A 21,535-nucleotide genomic window follows, 5' to 3' on the forward strand; every position below is an offset into this window, starting at 1 on the left:
CAAATTAAACTATGAAAGCATTCAGTGGAAAGCTTTTTCTCCTCCTTTCAATTGCCACATAAAGGCAGATTATTTCCAGTTCCTCTCCTATTCACCATTTTATGAGCTGCTTTGAAAAAAAATATTTGTACCTTGTAATTTTGTTGGTAGTTTATGCTATGAAATAAAAGTGTTAGAATTTTATGAAGTATAAAGGTAATGGAATTTCTCCCTATCTGTTTAGGGCATATTTTCCTAATTGTGCTCCTCTTTACTGTGTCAAACTAGAGTTCTGTCAAAATTTTATCTAATTTAAGATCATTGCCATTGTCTGGCTTGAAGAAAGTAGCATTGAAAAATAAAGGGGTCTATTCTCAGGAAGAGAATTCTTTTACCCCACCATTTTAAAATACAGTTGGAGCTTCACTATTTGGTGATTTGAATACTGCTGAATTTGATAACTGTCCAATACAAGTTGTGCGTAGTGTTCCTAGTTATTTTCAAACTAGATGTCAGTAGACTTCTTTCTCAGCTGGGTAATGAAGCCACCTTTTGAATCTTATTAGTGAACGATGTAGTTTAAAAATTAAAATTATCATTAAGACATAAATAAATGAAGGTATCAGTATATATATATAATTATTTGAGTCTAATTGACATACAATGTAACATTAGTTGCAGGTGTACAACATAGTAATTTGACAAGTTTATACATTATGCTCTGTTGACCACAAGTCAATACCATTGACTATATTTCTTATGCCTTGCCCTTTATTCCTATATAGTAGTCATTCCGTAACTGGAAGCCTGTTTCTTCCACTCCCCTGCACCCATTTTGCCCAACCCCCATCCTCCTCCCCTCTGGCAACCATGTTTGTTCTCTGTATTTTTAGGTCTGATTCTGCTTTTTGTTTGTTCATTTGTTTTTCGTGTTTTTTTTTTTTTAATGAGTGAAATCATATGGTATTTGTCTTTCTTAGCCTGACTTATTTCACTTAGCATAATACCCTCAAGGTCCATCCATGTTGTCTCAAATGGCATGATCTCTCATCTTTTTTATGATTTCATAATGTTTCAAATACCCCACATCTTCCTTATCTGTTCATCTATTGATGGACACTTAGTTTGCTTCCATATTTTGGTTATTGTAAATAGTGCTGTAATAAACATAGGAGTGCATATGTCTTTTCAAATTAAAGTTTTCATTTTATTTGGGTAAGTACCCATTAGTAGAATTTTTTGATCATACGATATTTTTGTTTTTAATTTTTTGAGGAACTTCCATACTATTTTCCATATTTCTTTCCCTTTGTGATAGTTTTCAAGGAAGACTAAGTGCATATATGTGGAAAATGAAAATAATGCATTTTCAGTTTTTCTCCCCCAAACAAAGTATAAATACCATTGTTTTAGAAACTAAGTAAAATAGAGATTTCCATATATAAGTAAAATATATTGTAAGAATAATATACCTGTTGTCAAAATAAATGTTCCAGATAAATCCAACATAAGAATTTTAGGACAAATAATTTAAATTAGTTAGAAAAATGTATTATTTTTTTTTAAAGATTTTATTTATTTATTTGAGAGAGAGAGAGAATGAGAGATAGAAAGCACGAGAGGGAAGAGGGTCAGAGGGAGAAGCAGACTCCCTGCTGAGCAGGGAGCCCGATGCGGGACTCGATCCCGGGACTCCAGGATCATGACCTGAGCCGAAGGCAGTCGCTTAACCAACTGAGCCACCCAGGCACCCAGAAAAATGTATTATTAAGTGACTTTATTACCTATAGAATTATGATGTATTCTCTCCTAATCCCTTGATGTAAAATAATAAATATGGTGCTAAAATACTTAATTTATAAAACATTACATCACAGATATAATATTATATGGTTGGTTGTTCATATTAATATAACTATTATGCTTATGTTAACATAACTGTGTTTCTCTTAATTTGTTACATAATGAATTTTATGTAAATTGTCACCATTTTCAAGAAAAATGATAATTAACTGCTAAATTAAAATAAATTTTAGGATGCCTGGGTGGCTCAGTTGGTTAAGCAGCTGCCTTCAGCTCAGGTCATGATCCCAGGCTCCTGGGATCGTTCCCCACATCAGGCTCCCTGCTCGGCTGGGAGCCTGCTTCTCCCTGGGCTCCCCGCTCATGCTCTCTCTCGCTATCTCTGTCTCTCTGTCTCAAATAAATAAATAAAATCTTTGAAATAAAATAAAATAAATTTTATAAGCATAATGGCAAAGTCGTAGAAGAGAGGAAAAGAGGAACCAACTAAACTGCACTAAAATCAGCGTTAAGGGGCATCTGGGTGGCTCTGTTGGTTAAGCATCAGACTCGTGATTTTGGCTCAGGTCATAATTTGAGATCGAGTCCCCTGTTGGGCTCTTGCTGGGTGTGGAGCCTGCTTAAGATTGTTTTTCTCCCACTCCCTCTGCCCCTCCCCTTCCCTCCTCCTCTCTCTAAAAAAAAAAATCACAGTTAAAGTGTAAGTGTAATTAATAGCAGTTTAAAGTAGTTGCTGAATAGTAAAATTTGATTACATGTATCTCAAGATATCTTTGAGAAGCAGTGAAATGACACCCCAAGAGAGTTGTTTGAATGGCATATTGCAATTGAAACTTTCAAAGTATTGGGGCACCTGGGTGGCTCAGTCGTTAAGAATCCACCTTCAGCTCAGGTCATGATACCAGAGTCCTGGGATTGAGCCCCGCATCAAGTCCCACATCAGGCTCCCTGCTCAGCGGGGAGCCTCTTTCTTCCTCTCTTGCTCCCCCTGCTTGTGTTCTCTCTGTCAAATAAATAAATAAAATCTTAAAAAAAAAAAAAGTAAATGAACAACCACCAAAAAAACCAACTCTTTCTCTAGTAAGAGTATTGATTTTTTTTTCAGGTTTTCAACAAATTACTAATGATGAAAAACATTTTATATAAAAAAATAAAATGATGAATACTATAAAAATTTTTCATATGAGTGAATTACATTATAAGCTACTGTGCTTCAATCTTAAAGATTAGAGCCTAAATTCCAACTTAATCAGATTCATTTTTTGAAAGAAAAAATATTCTATTGGTTTTTTTCTAATTTGTTTTTGTTCAGATGAATTTATTTGAATGTTTAGTTTGCCTCTGTAGCTACATCCTGGTGTTATTTTTGATGAATAAAGGTCAAACATCTCACCAAACTGACATTTCCAAAGTAAACACAACCTTCTGTACAATAAAGTAGAACTAACTTTTGTTAGGCAACTATTATGTCCTGTCTACTAGGTCTTGAGGTTCCCAAGAGAAAAACCAGGTTTTGCCTTAGTTAACTGCCTGATTATCAACTCAGAAAATTCCCTTTGGACTTCCCAACTCTCAGTCCTGTAGTGATACCACCATATCATGAATAAAAATCAGAGCAACATTTGGGTTCTTGCTGGATATTTTAACTAGGTCAAAATGTTAGTGGCGTAGAATTTTAATGGAGATATAATGCTAATTGCTTTTTTAAATGTGTTTAAGAACACAGGCTGGGTGACCAGATGATCTAAATTTGAGTTTGGCTCTGTCATGGCTTAGCTGTGTGAACTTGAGCAAATTATTTGACCCCTCTGCCTCAGTTTCTCATATGTAAAATAGGAATAAAAATGACACCTATCTCGTAGGGTCATTATGTGACATAAATGAGATTATTTGTGTGAAAAGCACACATCACAGGGCTTCATAAATGTTACCTATTACTGAGTTGCATGGCTCCCCATTTACTTATACCTAAATGAATCACACTTTGTGCATCTCCGCTCTAACCTCAGCTCACAGTATTTTTTCCCTTAAATGGGTTTCACATGCTGAGTATCTTTTAGTCTTTTTTCCATACTCTCCCTCACTGCGGTCTTGGGCTTCACATGGGCAGGCTGTCTTGCCTACAAACCTCTCCCTCCTCTTTTCCTGACCACCGCTCACTCATATTCAGTATCACCCTGTTCGTTCCTCTCTCCCTGAAGGCTTCCTTGACTTTCTGGACTACGTGAGGTGTACCTGTTTAGAGCCTTTAACGTCATTCATCATCATTGCCTATCTATTATCAGAGACTATAAACTCTGGGTGTGGGAGGTGGAGAGAGGAGCCATTGCCTTGGGCCCCAGAGCTTGGTGTGGTGCCTAAATAGTGTGGTGCTTAAATAATTCATTTACCCAAATACTGTTTGGGTAAATGAATAATTAAACAAATGTTTACTTATCTACAAATCTCAGATCTTTTGAAGAGCAGCTGACAAAACTACCTTTTTTTTTTAACAGTTCTCTGAGTTGCTTTTTTACCTACCAGAAATATCTAATGAGTTTCTAAAGGCATAGGACATTTTGCATTCTTTTCTCAATGAATTGTTCATCTTAATTTTTGGTTAGACTCATAGTCATAAATATAATTTCTAAGGTTCCAGAAATTTGTGGCTCTAATCCACTCCTGGGGAAAAAATACTTAGGGGTCACCGATTGATTTGAATATTATCCATAATGTAGAATGAATATTGAGCCAGAAACAGATTGTGAATCTTATTGAAATGGTATTTAAAAATCACATACATACGTATTAAACTATATTGTGGTTATATTTAGAGTAAAGGAATTATTGGCCTGAGCTTTTAAATGGACAGAAAACCAAAACCCAATTTATAAAATTAATGTCATGGGGCCAGACTTGTAATTTCAGTTTTTATGCTTAACAGACATGATTTCAAATTGTTATGGATATGAAATATTTTTCAGATTGTGCATGCTGAAAGTTTGATGCTTTTACTGAATATTAATAGATTTTCACTGTCACATTCTAAAACATTACCAAACAATAATTATATGTTTTTTTTACTAGTTTTCTTACTAATTAGCTGCTAATTTCTCTGCAGCATTTTCTGACTCCTATTTTTAATTTAACACTTATTAGCACTGGAAAGATTGGAACAGTTTTTCTGGGGGAAGGTAGTTATGCAGATTGATTGTATTTTAGACCACCTTATGGCTGTTTTCCTGAAGCCTGCAACTTTAGTATTAGTTTATGTGGATTTTTTTGAAGATTAACGTAACAAGAATTTTGCTAAACTGTATAGGTACAAATGTAGATCATGTGATCTGTATTATACACCTTCATGCTTATTTAACTAATTTCAGATGCCATATAGACTGTCCTTGTGTATGATCGTTTTGTCATGAGGTCATTTTTTTTCTACAAAGTTTTTCAATTAGGTTTTTTTCCTATTTAAAAATTGAATTAATTTTAGTGTTAGATTCTTAAATGTTTTTGTCTTCTTTTTTCTTCATATGCATATTTTGTAGTGCCTTTAAATTCAGACTAAATTTCTCAATTAGAGATTTTTTTCATGAATTTTATGCCTTTTGAAGGGTAAAATGGAAATGCAATTCAAGAAGCGCTGTAACTAAGAACTTTTGTAATTCAAGAAATACTATTACTGAGAACTTTTAAAATTTATATTAGCTATCTATTTTGAAAGGCATTTGGAATCTTATATCAAAATAAATATTTCCATTAACACAAATGTTGCATACCACACTGGCAGCATGATTCAGAAGAATCCCATATAGTTCTGTGACAGGCCAGTATCGTTGGTAGATTTAAAGTCACTCTGATGCTATTCCAATCTCACATATATCTTTTCTTCTATATCTGAATATTAATCAATTATGTCATACCAAGATTCTCATTACAGGAGGGGCATCATCCTGTAAACCCCAGAATTGTGCTGACGGCGAAGTCCCTTCTAAGAAGTCCTCTCTGGAAGGTGCTTGTGTTATGTCTATGAAGTAGGATTCAGGACACTTTCTCCAAAATCTCCTCAGCATTTCTAGTCATTGAGAAAGATAGAGTCTGTGGGGTTCATGTATCCATTCAGTAAGCATTTTGTGTATATTTACTTTATTAAAGGCACTGTTTTTGGATAGTGGGAGATACCAAAATGAACAAGACAGTGCTTCTTCTTCTCAGAGAATTCTAACAATCTCTGGAGGTAAGACAAATAAACCAAGACTGTATGTCAGTGCTTGTCAGCCAAAGACCACCAGGAATATACCTGTGCTGGTTTATTACTCAGTGTGGGGAAGGAGAACACAGCATGGACAACAGTGGACTATCTCAGTAAGAGCATGTTAGAAAGAATGCATAATAGAATTTGGGGGTATAATTTTGGGGAGGGATGAAAGAAGCAAGGCTTCACTCTAGATTGACTACTGTCAGGAAGTGGGGATAACTGTATGATTGGGTATTTTAATAAATTTTGTTGAGAAGGAGGGAAGACTAGTTCAAGATTAAGGCTGTAATTGGTAAAGAAACAACAGTCACTCGTGTTAGCCAAGATAAGGGGATGGTTGGTCATTTTTGTGGTTAGACAATGTCCATGTCTTTGTGGGTATTCAGGTGTGATTCAGAGTGATCTGATCTTGTGTTGGACTTGGCTTCATCTGATGTTAATGTTCTCTGAGGTTGTTTGTATTCAACAGGAGAACACCAAGACCTACTCACAGCACAAGGCTAGCCCTTGGATGTCAGGGGCTGTTTCTCTCAGCTAGCATAAGACAGATGTTGATAAATGCCATAAGAGTAGCACAAACTGTCATGTCATGCACTTTAAAAAATTATTATTTAGTGAATGAATGAAGAAATGAATACATGGATCAGTCCTGGTTTGGGAAAAATCATACCTTTCTTTCAGGGTTCAACTCATAAGACCCTTTTCTAAGAAGGTTTTTCTCACCTTCATTGGAAAAATTCATAATTTGTTCTTCCTATGACTTTGTATTTCTTGTTAATAGAGTGATGGATATAAAGATGGGATTTTGAGTTTTGAAGGCATTCACACAGAGGTGTTATAGATGTCACAAGAATAAGAATTGCAGACTATTATAGACCCCACAAGGATTATAAGAACCATACAGTGTGAGTCTAAGAAATAGGAGAAGGGGCCAAAGATCACCTCTTTAGAAATGCCCATATTTTAGGTGAGTAAGTGCAGTGTGTAGATCATAGTAATGGCCCCATTGGTTCACATCTCCTTGAATCCACACACTTCAGAAGTCTCCTCTCACACAAACTCTCAGTTTGGCCAACTGACTTGTTTTGGCCAATGGAACAATAGTACATGTGACAAATACAGAGATTGAAAAGTGCTTGCATCTTGGGACTTGCTTTCTTATTGTTCTTGGACTTTTGCAAGTACCATGAGAAAAACCCAAGCAAACCCCCTGGAGGATGATACTGTGTGAAGAGAGGTCTTATTTGTCCCAGCTGACTTTCCAGCTGACCGGAGACTCACGGTCAAGCCCAGCTAAGATCAACAGAGCCCATCCCAAATCACTCACCTCTAGATTTGTGAGTTAACTAAATAGTTAGTTTGAAGCAAAACCTAACTAATACAAGGAAGAAGAAGAGCCACTGAAAGAAACAGTGAAGAATTCATGAAAGTAGAACAAAAACAAACAGCATATTTTTCAAAATAAGAAGATAGGATGTGAAGAAGGAGATTTTTGGGTCAAATGCTAAAGAAAGATTGGAGGAATGAGAAAGATAAAAACTCCTCGAATTTCTTGGAGATTACTGATAGCACTAAAAAGCAGTTTCATAAAATAATTATGGGTGATTTCATGAGCTGAAGAGAGTTCAATGAGGAACATTATGCTTCATCTAGAACTCTGCACTGGGAAGGTTAGGCTGGACTGAGCCATAGGAAAAATATTGTATGATAGGGCTCTGCACATGGGACTTGGATTTGTCCTGATACTCAGCTAAGGGAAAGCAAAATCAAAAGAGGCAGTTGGAACCCAGCTGAACAGAGCATGCACGGTCCTAAGGACTATGTCTGTTTGGTTTCAGTTCTCACCCTCTGTAGGGCATCAAAGTTGGTAGCTTTTCAACATCCTCTGGTGGGTTGGGATATTTAGCATTTGGTGGTTGGGGTAGAGCGAGAGTAGGTTGAGGGTTCATTTTTAGCATGGTCAGTTTGGTCTTCCCAAAATTGTTCAAAAAATTAACGAGTTTTCTCTTTGGTGCTATACTTCCAAGTTTTGGGGTCATGTAGGAAGATTGAACTCAGTCATTTAACAGCTCCTTAAGAATACTTCAGTACTTAATTATATACCTCGCATCTACATTTTTATTTTTATTTATTTTATTAAAAAAATTTTTTTTGCATCTACACATTTAGTAATTATTTTCTGTGGTATTGTAGTAGTACTAGTATACAAAATAAAAAGAATGCACTCAGATCCCATCTCTTCCACTAATGTTGTATATACAAAACACAATATATGGTCCTCTTTGTATTTTCCTAGAAGACAGATGAGGAGTGGGTTAGGTAAGCCTTGACTATCTTCTATTGTATACTACAGTTATAGAATGTTCCTCTGTTTAGCTTTAGGCTGTTATAATACAGTGAGTACAGTGATATTTCTGATAAAAGCAATACAAAAGTGACTCGATATCTTGTATATGTATTATGCAATAGTTTATAGGAAAACAGGCAGATACTGATTTTGCTGCTGAATCACTTTGAACTCTGTGCTCTTATCAAAAGCCTAACTTAAGGAAGCAGTAGTTTAACAAAATGGAAAGTCATGCTATTGATTTAGTAGGTCCTTCCTGGTAAAGTGGTAGAAAGCAAAATAGTTTCATGATTAGTGAAGATCAAAAAATCCCAACAGATGATTTTTCACTTATGATAATTTTGGTGCTTAATGAAACTCCTGATAGGTTTTACTTATTTTTATTATTTTTTAAAGATTTTATTTATTTATTTGACAGAGAGAGAAAGCGAGAGCAGGAACACAGAGGGAGTGGGAGGAGAAGCAGGCTTCCGGCCCAGCAGGGAGCACGATGCGGGGCCTGGGATCATGACCTGAGCTGAAGGCAGATGCTTAGCTGACTGAACCACCCAGGCTCCCCAAAGTTTGTTTCTCTTGAAAAATTATTTACTTCCTTATAGCAGATAATAAGAATTTTATTACACATTGCTTTTTTTTTAATTCTTAGGTACTAGGAAGCTCAGAGACCAGTTGAATGCTTGTTCACGATAACCATTTTTTTTGAACTTAAGTCTGGCTTATTTTCTTCCTTCTCTCTTCTTTTTGTTCTTATTTTATAGAACAAATACTGAGTTTTATAGGGGTCTGTTATATAACCTACTTTAATACATAAATAATATCATTCTAGACATGTTTTACATTTTATTTTTTATTTTTTTTAAAGATTTTACTTATCTATTTGAGAGAGAGAATGAGATAGAGAGAGAGAGCATGAGAGGGGGGAGGGTCCAAGGGAGAAGCAGACACCCTGCTGAGCAGGGAGCCCGATGTGGGACTCTATCCCAGGACTCCAGGATCATGACCTGAGGCAGTTGCTTAACCAACTGAGCCACCCAGGCGCCCTAGACATGTTTTACATTTTAAAACCTTAAATTAGAAAGAAAAAGGTAATTTTGTATCTTAATCTATATCCTAATTAAAGAATACATTTTTAAATTGTCTTTCTAAGCTTGATTGAGAGACTAATTCTAAGGCAAACATGACAAGTTGTTGCATTGAATACAATTAATGATTGTTGGCCAAAACCCAACCTCACCACTCCCTTACATTTCTCCCAATTTTTTTCCGAGGTTCCAACACTGGTTGGTGCTGTCTCCCCTGCCTCTTGCCTTCTGTTTCAATCAGGCATACATCTTTGTTTGCTGGAGAATTTGACACAACCTCCCCAGCCTTCTTCCTTGTTCCCGGGATTGCAGGCAGTGTGTGTTTGTACACGGGTGGGATTCATTCTGCAGAGTGAGGCCGGAAAGTGCTGTCAGTGGGGGATTCAACCCTGTGTGAAACTCACATGCATTTGAAGAGAAACGCACGAGGAACAAAGAGAAGGATTGGAACAAAGGGAAGGAGGGGAGTCCGTGGTTTAAAATGTGGGTAAAAGGCCAGATGAATTTTTAAATAAACATCAGAAAAGAAGATATAAGGAACAAACAGAAGTTACCATAAGCAAAAATAAAAGAATATAATGCTGGTGTTTAACTAAATGAAAGGAAGTGAAACTGTATGAGAAGGTGGGATAAGAGATTGATGAGCAGGTAGATAATTAGCCGGGCGTGGTTTGAGGGCGTGGTTTGCGGTTGAGGGAAGACTAGATAGAAGGATGCCTTGCTAAGAATGGAAATAAGTCGGACAGATATGGGCGTGTAGGGAAATTCGTGATTCTAGGCTTATGTTATTTTAACCGGGTTTAAAAATTTATCCCTGGGCTTTTACATTTCTTTAATAAACATTTATACTAAGGAGACTATAACAAGATACAGTTTTTCATCTCAGGCTTTACTTTTGGGGCCACTGAAAAAAAGAAAATGCTGATTATTGTCGACGAAAGTGAGTTAAATCCTTTTCTTCTTTCTACCTTCTTTTTACCATCCAGTGATATATTACACTTTAGTGTAGATTATCTTTCACAGAGTAAAAAGAAAACAACCCACAAAACTACACACATCGAAAGTGAAACCAAATAAGTGACTTCTGGGACCCGAAAATGAATTGACCTCCTACACTGTGTGCAAATTGGGTTAAAGCAACTTAATAGTGATGTAAGAAGTCTTTCACATTAGCTAATGGAAAATTATCTGTATAGGCAAAAGGTGCTAAAACAAAAGACTTTTGTAGGGAATTAGAGGAAGTTAATAGCCTTGCTTAGCTCCCAGTGATTAAGAAAGGCTCACAAAGAAGTACTGACACATTTGGGTGTGTTACATTCTCCCTTAGGGAAACCTGAAGGCTTTGTTATTTGTTGATTTAATAGTTTAAAGAAATGTTGTGTTAGTAATAATAACTTTTTTTCTGATGACATGTTCACATGCAGAATATGAAATTGCTTTTTGAGGAGTTAGAAGAATAAATAGGTGAATGTATACTGAGGAAGGCTTCCATAAGCTTCTGCATGGTTCCAATGATGACTTTTCCTAGGACAGAGCACACTTACTTTGGTCACCTTATTTATACATTTGCACTTACAGTTAAGTAGACTGATAGTTATCTTGGAAGGCTGTTTCATTTATTAAATGGACAAAATACAATTAAAAAATCTTTTTCAAAGGAGTATTTTCAGTTTATTTGAATTTTGACAGTAATTTAACAAAAACTAATCTTCAAATGCAAAGAAGAAATACCTCCCAGGCATCTTTGCTCAGTGGTTCTGGGAATATAAAATATGTCAATAAGCATTTTGATTTAACATTCTAACTGCATTGTCATACCTGACGGAGATCACTGTGCATACCGAGTGATTTAGTTTAGTACAGTGGGTATTATGAGAAAAATGATCCCAACTTGTTTTTCAAACCTATGTTTTTATGCATTTGAACATATTTTAGCAACTTTTGGTTGCTATAATTTTGTGCCATTGTAAAGAAGTAAGAGTATGAGTAATGAATGGTTTAGTTTGATCCAGCAGAAAGTAAGTTTATTTGCTGCGGGCAACCCAAGGAATTGGCAAAGTTCACTGCATTCCTGGAGATTACCTTATCTAATGGGATCTCAGCCACTGCTGAAAGAGGGGGGAAACTATCCCTATTACTCGAGGATTTGTCATGGAAAGAGGCTTTGTCCAAGCACAGAAGGAAACTGTTATTTCTTCTTAAATTGCAGATCTATTTTCAGAAACGAAGTATTTGTTCAGACAAACTCATTTAAAAAGAGCAGATAGGGTGCCTGGGCGGCTCAGTCGGTTAAGCGTCTGCCTTCGGCTCGGGTCATGATCGAATCCCACATCGGGCTCCCTGCTCCATGGGGAGCCTGCTTCTCCCTCTGCCTCTCTCTCTCATTAAAAAAAAAAAAAAAAAAAAAAAAGAGCAGATAAATCTACTGCCTGTTCCTTTTCTATCCACTTTTTCAAGAATGGAAAACTGAAATGGAATCATATTTAATGAAACTTAGAGGTAATGATCCTTGAGAAAGAGAGCCAGAAAAAAGGAAAGAAAATAGTTGAAATGAGGACAAGATGAAAGAGACTAAGGATAGGAATGAGGGAAGAGAAAACAATACTTAAATTTCTATTACAAAGGACAGTAACAAATGCCAAAGATCACTGTGAATGTTCTTGTCTACTGTAAATAGAAACCATAGAAACAGACATTCACCTGCTCACTATTTATTCATGAATAGTTGTTGCAACACAAAAACTCAGTACTTGTTAGCTTAGTCACCAATATTGGAAACAATAATAGGTAGAGTGGAGAATTAAGGAAGACATTTAATAGTAATTCTACTAAAAGGTCAATGAGTCGGAAAGTTTGATTTTAAGGAGTAGCTACATGAATTATATGATAATTTTCCTTGTTTCTTCCTTTCTTTGATTCAGGCATTTGTTACATTTAATCCAAATTTATTAGCTATCATGCACGGTAGTTTGCTAATCAAACATGTTACTAGATTATAACTCTGAAACAGGCTTTTCAATCAATAGTAGGTAGAAGGTTTCTGAAAGTATGGTTTTGATGGATGTGTAGGAATGAGTAATGACTGTGGTCATATTGGAAAAGAATAAAAACTTTAGCAAGTTTAGAATGGGCCTGATTCTTAAGCTTGCTGGGGGTTCAACTGAAATTGAATAATGGGTCTCTTATAAAAATTATTGACCTCTCTTACATTCACCACTACAATTTAAATTCTAGTTGGTAAAGAATTAAATGATTTTTCAGAACTAATTTCATCTTGGAAAGCTATGTAGCAGCAAACAAGATCAACATTCTTAACTCTTAAATTCCTCTGAATTCCTCTTCCCCTCTGGCTACTGCACATTAATCTCTTCTCCTGTACAGCATACCTTTGAAAAAGTTGCCTATACTTGGGTCTCTTTTTTTCTTTCCTCTCTCTCTCTTATTTTTAATTTTTTTATAGACTTACAGAAAACAGTATCCGCTCCCCCCCATGTCTCCTCACTCAGCTTTAACAATTACCAACACATGGCAATTTTATCTGATCCTCATACTCCTTCTTCCTACCCTTACTCCCACCCCACCACTGGGTTGTTTTGAAGCAAATCCTAGACATCCTATAATTGTTTCTGTAAATTCTTTTTGTAGGCATCTGTAAACAACATGAAATACTCTTAAACATAATTATAATGATCACTCCTAAGAAATTTTTAAAAATTCCTAATATCATCAAATATTCAGTCACAGAAACTTCCCCAAGTCTTATAAACCTTTTTTGATACTTTGAATGTAAATTTTTGTGGATTTATTTTATGGTTTGTGAATCCAAATAACATCCATATGTTACAGTTGGATAATTTGTCTCATTTAAATCTCTTTTAACATGGATCCCTCCACTCTGTTTATTTCCTTGAAATTTATTTCCTTTGTCTGTAGAGTTCCCAACAATCTCAATTTTGCCCACTGTTTATCTCTTGAGCTGACTGCAATTAGACTTTTACTCTTACCACTCTGGGAAACTGCCCATTCGACCTTGGTGATCAAAGGTCACCAAGAAAACTCCACATTGTAAAATCCATTGGTCAGTTCTTAGTCTTCTTTTTAATTATTTTATTAACACTATTTAACACATGTGATAACTACACTAGCCTTAATAAACTTCCTTTAATTGACTTCCTTTAATTGATCTCTCATCTGGTTTCCTTCTGTACCTCCAACTGAGACATTTTTGCTTGGTTCCTCCCTTCTCCCTGACCACTAAATGTCACAGTACCCAATCCTTTAACTTTTCTCCTCTTTCCCATCTGCCCTGACTTTCTTGGTCATGTCCTTCAATTTGAGACACATGTGTTCAGTGATCTACTTGAAATCTCTGTATTTACATGGAACGCTCCAAATTCCAGCTAGTTCTAACTCTTCCAAGACTGAGCTCCTCAACCTACCCCATAAAGCCTTCCCCTTCTCTGTCAATAGCAACTAGGCCTCCACTTGCTTAAGCCAAATATCTTGGACTCACCGTGACTCCCATTTTTTCTTAATACCTCACTTCCGGTCAATCAGCACATCATTTTGCCTCTACTTAGGACATATATCCACAAGTCAACCATCTCTGACAGGTCTTGCTACCATCTAGTCCAACCCACCTTAATCTTTCAATCTGGCTTTGTGTGATACTCTCCTCACTGGCCTTTCTGATTTGACTATTGCCCTAAAAGACTATACTTTCAGGGATCATTTCTATAGTCTGTGACTGTTGCCCTAAATATACTCTATGCTCAACCCAACAGGCAGGGTGACTCTGTTTAAATGACAAAATATTAAAATTACTTCTCTGTTCAAAATTCTCCAGCAGCTTCCTGTATCATGGAGAGGGATCCCCTATTTCCGCCATTACCTTTCTTTCTGACTCCATTCCTCATCTGTCTCTCCTTGGCTTCTTCTACTTCCCCCACAGGACTTTTTTAGTATTTTCACTCAGACCTTGGAATTGAAAAGTAGCCTTTTAATTAACTAGTGCTGATATTTCATCTGTGTTTGGCATTTCAAACTCATTCTCATTAGTACATGGTAGCCTGTGTGCCTTTGCATGGTCTTGAGAACACAGTCTTTCTGGCTCAAGGATGTTAAGTTTAAGAAGAGAAAATCTGGGACTTGAACAAAATAGTCTCTTGTACCTCTAATAACATCAACAAAAGTCTGTGTTATTAATAGATATCTAGATTTCAGTTCTAGGCATTTCAAAATCCTTGACATTGAATTTATTTTTCTCTTATTTATATCTTTAATGAAGAATTTTTCTTAATGAATTCAGTGCAATATATGCACATCTAAAAATAGTTCTAAACACAGAAAAATTATGAATCAATTCTGTGTTGGAAATTACCCTCTGCAGCTCAAATATGTTTCCCCCTCCCCTAAGAAATTAAACACAGACATGAAATATAAATGAATATATGTTTGCTGTAATGCTACTTGACATTTAAGTGGTAATCGACAGGATTTCTAATATTAACCAACGTTAATTAACAATGTAACGTGCTTAAACATGGAATGTAGTAACAATGCCAAGTAGATTAGGTATATTCATCAATATACCTCATGCCTATTAATGATTTCTTTTTGAATGCCACATTATTAAACAAGTTTATTATGCCTGCCATCATGAATTTTGAGTTTTCTCTTTTATTCGTTCTGTAGATATTACTTCTTCTTTAAGATATGGTGGGTGTTAGGGATAAGCTCCATGGACTGAGTCAGCAGGTTTGAGGCAGGAACAGCCTTAGGGGGAGAAGCTGATTGGAGGTATGGTTCTGGGAGAAAAAGAGCTGCCATCTGGCTTTGATTTGGTTATGTTAGGTTTGTTTTGTTGGTTTTTTTTCCAAAATGGACATAAGTTCACTTTTTTCTGATTGTGGGCACAAATAAAGGCTTACTATAAAATGTTTCAGACAACACTGAAAAATGTGAAGAAAAATTTCCTCTCATCTGAACATCCAGAGATAGTAACTGTCCACATTTTTGATGCATATCATCTTTCAGAAATTCTTCCTTTGTTCCATATCAGTCTTTTAGGAATTCTCTCTCCTTTCCTTTCTCCATATCTATATATATGTATCTGTATATCTCTAAATAAACCCACTTGCTACATTACATCTCCCCTTAACCACTACAGCTAAATGCGATTTTCCTCTTCTCAGAAATTCTCTTAAGTATTTTTGGCACTTAATCATATGTTGTCTGACGCTGCTAATCTTGAATATTGTTAAAAACATTTGCCAAGCGATATACATATATAACAAATATAAAAATATAAAAATATTTTCTAAGTTTTCTTATGCATATGTCCTCTGTATAAAAGTAATCAGTGTATATATTCTGCTTTTTCACTTCTGTGCATTTTAAGGTACTATAGAGTCTCCTTATTAGTTTTTCAAATTTCTGTAATATTCTTGTCAGTGAATGCACCATAACTTATTTAACCCTTCTCTTAATAGTTAGCACTTAGGTTTTCTTCCATTTTTAATTTAAAAAAATTTTTTTAAAGGTTTTATTTATTTATTTGACAGAGAGAGACATAAGGAGAGAGGGAACACAAGCAGGGGGTGTGGGAGAGGGAGAAGCAGGGTTGAAGGCAGACGCTTAACCGACTGAGCCACCCAGGCGCCCCCATTTTTAATTTTTTTAAAAGATTTTATTTATCTATTTGAGAGAGAGAGCACAAACCGGGGGGGCAGTGGGAGGGTGGGAAGGGCAGACGGAGAGGGAGAAACAGGTTCTCTGCTCAGCAGGGAGCCTGACGCCCGGGGTTCGACCCAAGATGATGACCTGAGCGGAAGGCAGACACTTAACTGACTGAGCCACCCAGGCGCCCCCCATTTTTAAGTTTTATAGTGTTTTGAATAACATAGCAACGAATATCTTTCTACGTAAAGATTTTGCCATGTTTTGTATCATTTCTTTAGGATAGATTCCCAGAATCTAAATTACGGAGCCAAAGGTAATGAACAGTTCTAAGGCTCTTAATGCTTACTGCCAAATTTCTTTCAAACGGATTCGAAAGGATTCCACTGACACAATATGGAATGCTTACATTCTCATAAAACCATAGTCAGTACACAGTATCATCACTATTTTTTCTAGTGACTGGAAATCCAATTTTTAAAAAAATTTTTTCTACACTAACAAATTTGAACTTTTTCCATATGTTCTTTTATTAATTATATTTTCCTCATGGATAAAAATTGGATCTCTTTTGCTTTCCCTTACCATTATGTATGGGCTCTGTCAGAAGAAAACATTGGTTCAGTCTGTTCATTTGCTAGGGCTCTGCGACAAAGTGCCTCCAAGTGGGTGGCTTAAGCCACAGAAATGTATTATCTCACAGTTCTCCAGGCTGTAAGTCTGAGATCAAGGTGTTGGCAGGTTGGTTCCTTCTGAGAGTTATGAGGGAGAATATGTTTTATGCCCCTCTCCTAGCTTCTGGTGGCTTGCTGGCAGTCTTTGATTTGACTTGTAGAAACTTCACCCCCATCTCTACCTTCATATTCGCATGGTATGTGTGTGTGTCTGAGTCTCCAAATTTTCACTTCTTATAAAAACAATAGTCATATTGGACTAGGGGCCCATTCTGCTCCATATGACCTCGTCTTAACTAACTACATCTGAAATGACCCTATTTGCAAGTAAGGTGATATTCTGAGGTACGGGCACTTAGGACTTCAACATATGAAATTGAAGGGGACATGATTCAACTCATAACATGCAGTAATTCATTTATCAATATATTTATTGATAGTATTTATTGGTAATTTAGGCAAGAACATTTATGTAGTGATTCCTGCAATGTTAAGCCTCATGCTAATCATTGGAAATAGGGAAGAAAGATACATATCTTGTCCTCATGGAGCTGGAAGTTTCAATGTGGACCCTACAGCTCTGTTTGACTGCCTCTGCCCCAGCTACACTGATCTCCTCCATGATTCAGGACACATTGGGCACGTGCCTTCCTCTGGGACTTTGCACTTTCTTTCTCCTCTGCCTGAAATATTCGTCCCCTGGATGTCCATGGGGCCTGCTCTTTCCCCTCCTTTAATTCTCTGCTCAAATGTCACCAGCTCTATGGGGCCTTCTCTGACTGTCCTGTTTGAAGTGGTGACACCACACATCTTGCACAACCTATTTCTCTTTCCTGCATTTACCTTCTCAAAATTTCTTATCACTTTCTAAGATTATAGTCTACAATTTACTTATTTATTTAGTTTATTGTTTGCCTTTTTAGTGGGATACAAATGGCTTAAAGACAGGGATTTTTGTCTGTTTTATTCACTACTGTATTCAAAGGGCCATGTTCAGTCAATACGCAATGAATGGATGAAGAGAGAACTATGATCCAATGGATTAGGAGATACTATAGTGTTAAGCTTTTACTATTCAATTGCATTTTTATTATTATTAAGACTTCATTTTTTAGAGCAGTTTTAGATTCATAGCAAAATTAAGGGGTAGGTATAGGGATTCACATATATTCCCTGTCCCCACACATGCATAGCCTCCTCTGTTATCAACATTCCCCACCAGAGTGCTACATTTGTTACAATTGGTGAACCTATATCGACACATCATAATCACCCAAAGTCCATAGTTCACATTAATGTTTACTTCTCGTGTTGCACACTTTATGGGTATGGATAAATGTATAATGTCACATACTCATTATTATGATATGCAGAGTATTTTCATTGCCTAATACTTCTCTGTTCTCCACCTATTTATCCCTCTCCCCACCTCTCCACCCCATCAACCACTGATCTTTTTATTGTCTCTGTATTTTTGCCTTTTCCAGAATGTCATAGAATTGGAATCATATGGTATCAAGCCTTTTCAGATTGGCTTGTTTCACTAAGCAATAGGCATTTAAGTTTCCTGCATGTCTTTTATAGCTTAATAGCACCTTCTTTCCTTCCTTCCTTCCTTCCTTCCTTCCTTCCTTCCTTCCTTCCTTCCTTCCCCTTCCTTTCCCTTCGTTTTCTTTCTTCTTTCTTTCTTTCTTTCTTTCTTTCTTTCTTTCTTTCTTTCTTTCTTTCTTTCTTTCTTTCTTTCTTTTCTTTCTTTCTTTCTTTCGTTTCTTTCTTTCTTTCTTTCTTTCTTTCTTTCTTTCTTTCTTTCTTTCTTTCTTTCTTTCTTTCTTTCAGCACTGAATAATATTCCATTGTCTGAATATACCACTGTTTATCCAACTACCGAAGGATATCTTGGTTGCTTACAACTTTTGACAGTTACTATAAACGTTCATGTGCAGGTTTTTGTGTAGACATAAATTTTCAACCCCAAATAGTGTGATTACTGGATTGTATGATAAGAGTATGTTTAGTTTTGTAAGATACCGCCAAGCTGTCTCCCAAAATGGCTGTACCATTGTGCATTCCCACTCTCAGTGAATGAGAGTTCCTGCTGCTTCAGATCCTTGTCGGCATTTTACTGTTTCCAGTGTTCCAGGTTTTGGCCATTCTAATAGGTGTGTAAGTGGTATCTCATTACTTAAATTGCACTTCCCTGATGACATTTGATGTGAAGAATTCTTTTCATATGCTTATTTACCATCTGTACATAATCTTTGGTGAGGTATCTGTTAAGATCTTGGCACCGCATTTAATTGTTTTCTTATTTTTGAGTTTCAAGAGTTTTTTTTGTAAATACATTTTAGGTAGCAGTCCTTTAGCAGATGTATCTTGTGCAAATTTTTCTCCCAGTGGGTGCTTTATCTTCTCATTCTCTTCACATTGTCTTTCATAGGGAAATTTTTAATTTTAATGAATTTCAGCTTATCAATTGTTTTTTTTTCATGGATCATGTATTTGGTATTACATCTTAAAAGTCATCACCACATCAAAGTCATATAGGTTTTTTTCCCCTATGTTATCTTTTTTTTTTTTAAAGATTTTATTTATTTATTTGACAGAGAGAGACACAGCGAGAGAGGGAACAGAAGCAGGGGGAGTGGAAGAAGGAGAAGCAGGCTTCCCGCTGAGCAGGGAGCCCGTTGTGGGCCTCAATCCCAGGACCCTGGGATCATGACCTGAGCTGAAGGCAGACGCTTAATGACTGAGCCACCCAGGCGCCCCTACCCTATGTTATCTTCTAGGTGTTTTACAGTTTTGTGTTTTACATTTAAGTCTGATCAGTTTTGAGTTGATTTTTGTGAAGGGTACAAGATCTGTGTGTATATTCATTTTTATGAGTGTGTATATGTCAAATTGTTCCAGAACCATCTGTTGAAAAAACTACCTTTGCTCCATTGTATTGTTTTCGCTCCTTTGCCAAAGATCACTTGACTGTATTTGTGAGGGTTTATTTCTGGGTCTCTATTCTGTTCCATTGATCTATTTGTTTGTTCTTTGTCCAATACTACACTGTAGCTTTATAGTAAGCCTTGAAGTTGGATAGTGTCAATCCCCCAACTTTGTTCTTCTTCAGAATTGTATCAGCTCCCTGAGTCTTTTGCCTCTCTACATAAACTTTAGAATGCAGTTGTTGCTATGCAAAAAATAACTTTCTGTTATTTGATTGGGATTGCATTGCATCTATGGGTTAAGTTGGGAAGAACTGACCTCTTGACAACGTTAGGTCTTTCCATGAACATGGAATATTTCTCCATTTATTTAGTTCTTCTTTGATTTCATTCATCAGAGTTTTGTAGTTTTCTTCATGTAGATCTTGTACATATTTTGTTAGATTTATACCTAGGTACTTCATTTTTTGGAGCACTAATGAAAGTAATAGTATCATAGTTAAGGTTTTAAGTTCACTGTTTCTTTATTTTATAATTATTTATTGAGCACCTATTTAGATAGTACATGTGTAGTCATGACCAATACCTAATTCAATTGTTTTTTTTTTTATTCTTTCTTTCCCTTAAGAATAATTCTCCTAAGTCATGAATTTACCTCTGAGTATTGCTTTTAGGGATCTGGGAAAGTACCCAATGTTCTATTGCATTAGGGAAGTACCATGCACTGCATGAGTTATTTACATTAATTATTCATCAGTTCTGCAGAACAGCTATATAAGGGAGGCACTCTTCAATTGTAGACAAGAAAGCTGAGAAGTAGCAAGTCTAAGGGCTGGAAAGCAAATCCAGATATCTTAGTCATACCTTTCACTCTCTGTGGATTCTTCTGTTTGGCATGATTCTCCTAGAAATAAAAATACTCTGCTATTATATTCTTAGTGTCCTCTTTAACCTGACTTTTCTTAGGAAAACTTTAGTTTCCAGTTATTTTTAATTTTTTTTGTTTGTTTTAGCTTAACTCAATAATTCCAGGTCTTAATTTCTGACCATCTCAAAAAGTAGTATGTAAATTCCTACTTTTACATTTATTGGATTTCTTAGTGGCCTACCATGATCTGTTTTTATTTGTGAGCCACACATCTTCCTTAAGAAGATATCATCCAGATGTGTGTGGTATAGGGTTGGTTCTCCCTGCCTCATCGTAGTTCAGAGTATGAGATGATAATGAGCCAGCCACTCCACAGTACAGACCCTCTCAAAGAATTTCTCTTAAGTGCTAAGGTGGGACAGATGGAAGAGAGAATGATCCCTCAGGTGTCCCACAAAATGCTGTTCTTTTGGTGTGGTAAGCCCAGCCACTCTGGGACTGCTGACTTTCTCAGGTGGTGCTATCTGTGGATTCTCTTCATTCAGAATACCCGTGTCATCCATTTTTGTTCAAGCGATCTGTGGCTGGAATGGCTCTGTGCCTTAGCTGACCATCTTCTTGTGACATAATGTTGCACCATTCTTGCCTTCAACACTTCTTATGAATATCATAATGATTTTCAGTGTTCCTTCTCTGGGCTGGCTGGCTCCTACCTTGAGCCCTGATCTTCTGTCTCAACAGCCCTTTTGGCCAGTGTTTGTGTAACAATCCTGCCCCTCTACTCCTGTACATTTGCATTTAAAAAACCTTCAAAGTTCTAGTTCCATCCTCAAGTTCTCTCCTAATATCTTTAACCTTAATCTTTTTAATCATATTATTCTTTTTCTTCTTTAAGCCATTGAAAATTTTTATAACTGAATCGATCGTAGACCTG

The 21,535-nt window shown here is 36.3% G+C and overlaps 1 protein-coding gene and 1 pseudogene across 1 annotated transcript in view; both read left to right on the plus strand.

Moving 5' to 3' along the window:
* The window catches only part of FRK (fyn related Src family tyrosine kinase), a 99,991-nt gene that overhangs the window by 7,306 nt on the left and 71,150 nt on the right, over positions 1–21,535 (plus strand). The window lies entirely within an intron of this gene.
* Positions 14,158–14,239, plus strand: LOC113928203 (annotated as a pseudogene).

The sequence above is a fragment of the Zalophus californianus genome, chromosome 7, assembly GCF_009762305.2.
Source record: "Zalophus californianus isolate mZalCal1 chromosome 7, mZalCal1.pri.v2, whole genome shotgun sequence".
NCBI classification, from domain to species: domain Eukaryota; kingdom Metazoa; phylum Chordata; class Mammalia; order Carnivora; family Otariidae; genus Zalophus; species Zalophus californianus.